Below are 6,035 nucleotides of genomic sequence, written 5' to 3'. Positions count from 1 at the left end.
AAATGATGCCTATGTGGTCTTTTGCCTAGCATTTAAACATCAACATTTTTAAGCATGTTGGCCATTATCATCCACTTTCAGAAAATGGTCATTTCCACTCTCTGGGGGTAGGAAGTTCCTACAAGTTTCATTAGTATCATCAACGAGGGAAAAGGAGAATTCAAGGCAAATTAAAGAAGAATTAAATGCAAATTAATCTATCTTGATGGGTCCCTTAATGGAAAGGCAATTTCTTATTCATCCTTCAAGGCAGCAGCCAACTAATCGGCCAGAAAACACCTACTGGTCCACCAGCCAGTACTCAGGGCCCTACTAGCGTGGCTGTAGGCTGCTCTTTCCTGACAAAAACTGTAGGGGACACTGGGAGAACTGCAGGATGCAAATGTTCATGGGACCAGGAAACCAGGTTTCATTGCTCATGCAGCAAGACAAATATGTCAACAGATTTCTCCAACAACAGCATATAAAAAACAAAGTCATCTAAATCTCATCTATCGGTTCCTTTTTTCCCACAATACATCTTGCTGCAGGGCTTGTTACAGCAATGGACTTGCACCCACACATTTAACAAAGGCCATGGTTGCTTAGTGAAACCCATGACCCTCTAGATGTGAAGTCAATGGAGCTTTAACAAATCAAAATATTATGTGGGTTTAAGGGCTTTCTGGGATGAAAGCTGGACTTTGGAGACTTGAAGCAAAGAACTCCAAAGGTCTCTTCCAGCCTTAAGTTTTCTTTAAGTTTGGATCTTAAGATCTGTGTCTGTTGTCTGTATGCACAGTACACAGCTCTTACCTTCTTCCTCCTTGGTCCTCACCTTGTCAGTGTAAATTAGCCCTATTTTACAGGCCAGAATTCTAGGGAATTTTCAATTCTTTGTTTTTTCTGGATAAAGGACCTCAACCCATGCAGCAATATCATCTTTGGGGATGAGATGCCCAAAGCATCTGCAGCACCAAGTTGGGTGTAAATTCCCTGAATGCACCACTCAGACTCTTTCAGTGTGAATTGGTGGATTAAATATGGGCCAGACAGTCTGGCTTTGACGTCAAAGATTTCCACCTTCTTGAAGGGATTCTGATTCTATCCATTTTATATGGGAAATAGAGACAAAGAAATCTCTGAGTATTTAGGATCTGAAGACATGGAACAGAATAAAAATCCCAACAGAGTGTTAGAAATATGCAAACAGCCCTTCACTTTACAGTTACCAGTTGATTTCTTGATACCAAACTGAAGCAGTTCCAAAAAACTGAGAAGAAAAACAACTATAAAAATCCCTGGGCTTTCTTTCCTTCCTTGTGTGACCTTATGAACCTTCATGACTCCAGGTAGCATTCGACATAGCTGAGGATGTGACCTTTCAGTAGCAGAATGAACTAAATCTACTAATACCTTTACAGAAACAGGTCTTGAAAGTATGACAGGGTTTTTCCCCTTGTTGGCCCCAGAGCTTAACTATAGATCGTAGTAGATAAATCTCAGGATACATTGATTTGAACCAAGCAAAGCTAAATATTTATTAATTGAAGAGCTAAATATTGACTTCATGTCAAAGTGAAGTAAATATCTGCAATGAGAGTCTCAATATTTATAAAAAAGAAACAAAAATTCTAGTGAGCAGCTTGCTAGGAAACAACCACCCACTTCCAAGAGCAGCTAATACCAGCAGATGGACAAAAGCCCACACTTCTCTTGGGTGGGCTATTTAGGCTCCACAATACCTGAAAAGAAGATGCTTGGCCCCAGTGTGGGAATAAAACCATCAAAAGTGCCCAAGCCTCCTCCACTGTCCATGGAGAGAGAAATCTAGTTCAAGGGCAGGCAGTGACAGGACAAGAGGCAATGGTTTTAAACTGAAAGAGGGTAGGTTTAGAATAAATATTAGGAAGAAATTCTTTACTATGGTAAGGAACAGGCACAGTTTGCCCCAAGAAGCTGTGACTGTCCCATGCTTGAAAATGTTCAAGGAGACGGAGAGGGCTGGTCTGCTTTCCTGATGCTGAATTTTATCAAAATGCATAAAAGAAGGTCTCCTCAGCTCAAGGGAGTTGAAATCCATAGACCCCACTAGCCAAAGCAGTGTCAAATCCAGCAGGCTATGGAGCAACTGGGATAAGGGGAAAGCAAGAGCCAGGAGATAAACAATGAGGATGAGGGTCTCTTCTGTACCTCTTGGTCAAACTGAGTCACCAGGCACTAAGGGGAGCAAAATTCAAGACGTCAGGCAGTAAGAAGGAGTAAGAGGAGCCTTGACCCTTGCCAACAGCCATTTAGCTTCTACCAAGAGGAGCTGGCTTCTGCCTCTTTTCCCAAATATGTGTATTTTTCCTACTGGCTCTCAGTCAATACAGATATAATCAACATGGTGAGCAAAGAGGGGTCAATTTTCCATACCAGTCCATTTGTCAATACAGACCAAGCAAGCTGATTGCAGTTAATTACTGATGAGGGGCTCACATCCACAGGACATGGTCCAATGACAAAGGGGGAGGATGGACCTACAGAAAACCTGTCATTTTAACCAAGGCTGTACAACTAGAGTGCAAAGTGTATCCAAGACTTCCACACTCCTCTGAATGAAATAAAAACCACAGCTGCAAGTGGTTGTTTGTTTAAGTCTTACTTGTTACTGGAGTTTAAAAAAATCTTTGCTTCTAATTCTGAGTTACTACAGGACTCCCATAAGGATGGGAAACATTCCCAGAGCAGACAGGTAGACCTCCCTGTTTCATCTTTTCCCACTGGGAAATGATGATGTTGTTTGCTGCTGTTGTCAACAGTGTTTTATTTAAACCTCTTGCAATAACTGAATTCTTTCACAAGTAATCCTGCTGGCTGCTGCTCTGGGTTCTTCCTTCTCAGAAATCACATCAATGGCAATCAAGCTTGGACAGCTTCCTAAGCCATCTCTTCCATCTCCACCACAAAGGAGAGAGAGTTCATGTGCAATCCCTTGCACAGTAGCCAGGGAAGGTTTCCTCCTCTGCAGGAGTACTCTCATGTGGGGGAAAAGATCAGAGTAGGGGATTGCCAGCCACTTATCTGGCTTTGTGGCTTTTCCCAACAGTTTGGTGCATGAAAAACCTCCTTTCCTGGGATTGCATAATTAGAGGAAGGGAAATGAGATCTCAGGGAGGGACTCAGAGATCATGGGGCAAAACTCCAACTCTTCTTACTAATTTGGTTTATGTCATCCTCATTCTCACTTTAACTTCTTTTCCCTGACAGATCTATTAGGATTCATTCAGGAGAAAGTCAGAGTGACTCAGACATCTCTCCTTTAGCGTAAGAATTCTCTGGATTTTAACAAGTCCAACCAGCCATGATGTTATCAGACATTGAGAAACACAGAACTGAGCTGCTGTCTTCTGGCAACAGAAGATCTGAGGAAAGTTCAGCATGGTCCTGGAAGAACCTAACTGGGAGAAGATGTCCTATGGTTCCCAGACCTGCTAGGGTCTCTGCACCAGCAGTACAGGAGGGCTGTTTGGAGAGACAAAACTGAAATTCCATTTCCATCTTTCACCCTCCCCTGGTGTCCCAGGCAGTGAACTGTTTGAGACAGATGGGGATATTTGTCCAAAAACAGAATGGCTGGTTTTGTGTTGGAATGTTCAGTCCATGGGACTACACATTTCTGGGGAAGCCCTGTTTTATCTTTACAAAAATAAACTCTCATGTGGCAAAGAAATAGAAATAGTGATGGTGGGAAACATGACTTTAAGACTAAACATGCTCTAGAAATGGTGTTATCATGATAGTTAACTCTTTGGTCTGCTGGAGGGTGCTGGAGGGCCATAAAGTTGCTCAGAGAGCTGGAGCACCTCTGCTGTGGAGACAGGCTGAGGAATCTGGGCATGCTCAACCTGGAGAAAAGAAGACTCCAAGGAGCTCTTAGAGCACCTTCAAGTGCTCTAAAGGGGCTACAAGAGAGGGAGAGGGACTTTTGACAAGGACTTGTAGTCACAGAATAAGGAGGAATGGCTTCCAACTGTCTGACAGGGGGGAGGTGTAGATTAGAATTTAGGAAGAAATTGTTGTGAGGGTGGTGAGACACTGGTACAGTTGTTGTTTGAAGTAACTAAGAATCAGATGGATGCATAACTAATTTTGTGTTAGCATCACACCAGGTCTAATCCCTATCCCCAGATCACCCAGAACTGCCAGCCCTGGTCAACTACATCAAACTGGGCCTGTGTTAGATCTACGTATATATAATATATAGGTATTATGTATTAGCTGGATCTCGGCCAAATGATTTAATTCCTAATTTCTTCATCTTTGAACTGGCATTTTGTTTTACTGAGGCCAACTTTGACATGGCAAAAGCCTAGAATAAAGCATGGAAAAAAATGAACAAAATGGAAAATTAAACAAAAGTTTCCAGCTCAACAACTTCCCCTACTCAGAGCTATAAAAACTGAACAGTGTAAAGACCCTACTGAATGGATCCTTACAAGAGACTGTTCATATCTGGAGATATCACTGAGACATTTACATGGAAAATTACAACCCAGACTAGGGGGTTTTCCCATGGTTTTCCCCAAAAAGCATTTGGCTCAGCTGAGTCCTGAGTACACATTTCCTCTCTCTGGCTCCCTAGGGCTGCTCCTTGGCAGAGCTCTCAAAGTCTGATGGTGATTCCCGAAAAGCAGCTCCTGAGACGGGGCAGAGTGAGCACATATCCTGGATAAGCCACACTCGGAAACGCGGAGGGTGGAGAGAAACAACTGTGACATCTTCCTGATGCCCCCAGTACCTCCTGCCTCGAGCCTCAGCCCCTTTGACCAGAGCTGTGTTTGCTGGGCAGGGAGGTCACCCAGCAAATCTTCATGCAGTGATGTTCTCAGAGAAAGTAGCTGCACGGAACAAAAACAAACCAAACCCTATTCAGCACTTTTTCATCACAAAGAGATGCTAAATACAAATCTCAACACCAGGCTTGCTTGAAGGTTGTGGTCTGAGCAAACCCTGATCAACAATATGGGGCAAGTGGGGTATTTCGGTGCTACTAAAAGCAAAGAACAGGATGCCTGATTGTACTTTCTTAACTTCAACTTTTTAAGAAACAAGCAACCACACATCTTAAGACCTAGCAGAGGCCAGTCTTAAAAAAAGGGTGCAAGATGCTGAACATGAGAAGCTGCAGCAAGCCACAGGATATGTTCTCTGTGACTCACGGACCCTTGCAGTCCCTTTTGCCTTTGCCAGTGTCATGGCACAATGACAAGAGGCACTTCACACCCTGAGATAAACTCAGTCAGTTTGAGCCTGGTGCCAAGGCTGTGGGTTCAACCCCTTTGTGGGCAATTCACCTTAGAGTTGGACTTGATGATCCTTGTGAGTTCCTTCCAACTCAGGATATTCTGTGAATCTGTGACTTCTGATTCTCTTTCCAGTACCACCATCATTACTAAAGCTACCACTGGGCTGCTACATCTAATAGCCAAGAAATTCTGATGCAGGGCTTCTCACTCACAACCCCAGGCACTGCCTATCTTCCAGTGATGGGATTCAGACTCTCTGTACCCCACACTGTGGATTAATATCTGGTTTTGTTTGGTTTTTTTGAGGGTTTTTTGGGGGTTTGTGGGGTTTTTTGTGGTTTTTTTTGTTTCCTTTTGAGTTTTTTTGTTGGTATTTTTTTTCTTTATTTATTTCAAGGGTTGCACCATACAATTTGTAAGCCCCGGTCTCCTGCCTGCTGGCATTGCTCAAACGTTGGTGTTGCCTTGTGCTACCTACACCCTGGGGTGCCAGAGCTGACCTTGGCGCTAAAGGCCTGGAAAACTGAATGAAGGCAGTGTTCAGGAATAGAATTCACGTCTGCAAATACAGCCCTGCAGAGGTCAGAGCTGGAAACATGGTTGTGCTGAAAGGGCAACTCCGGTGTGATCCCTAAGAAAGCAAAGGAGCGACAAGGAATTCTAGCCAGCGGGGATGCAAGGCAGCAGGAAGGGGGACTCTGTGCAAAGCCAGCTCGACACCTCCCCTCGCCTCTTCCCCTGTTAAGGGGGGTCTGCCAGCTCAGG

The sequence above is a fragment of the Anomalospiza imberbis genome, chromosome 2 (genome assembly GCF_031753505.1).
Source record: "Anomalospiza imberbis isolate Cuckoo-Finch-1a 21T00152 chromosome 2, ASM3175350v1, whole genome shotgun sequence".
Classification (NCBI taxonomy): domain Eukaryota; kingdom Metazoa; phylum Chordata; class Aves; order Passeriformes; family Viduidae; genus Anomalospiza; species Anomalospiza imberbis.
The sequence above is the reverse complement of the archived record's forward strand: the minus strand, read 5'-3'. Positions refer to the sequence as shown.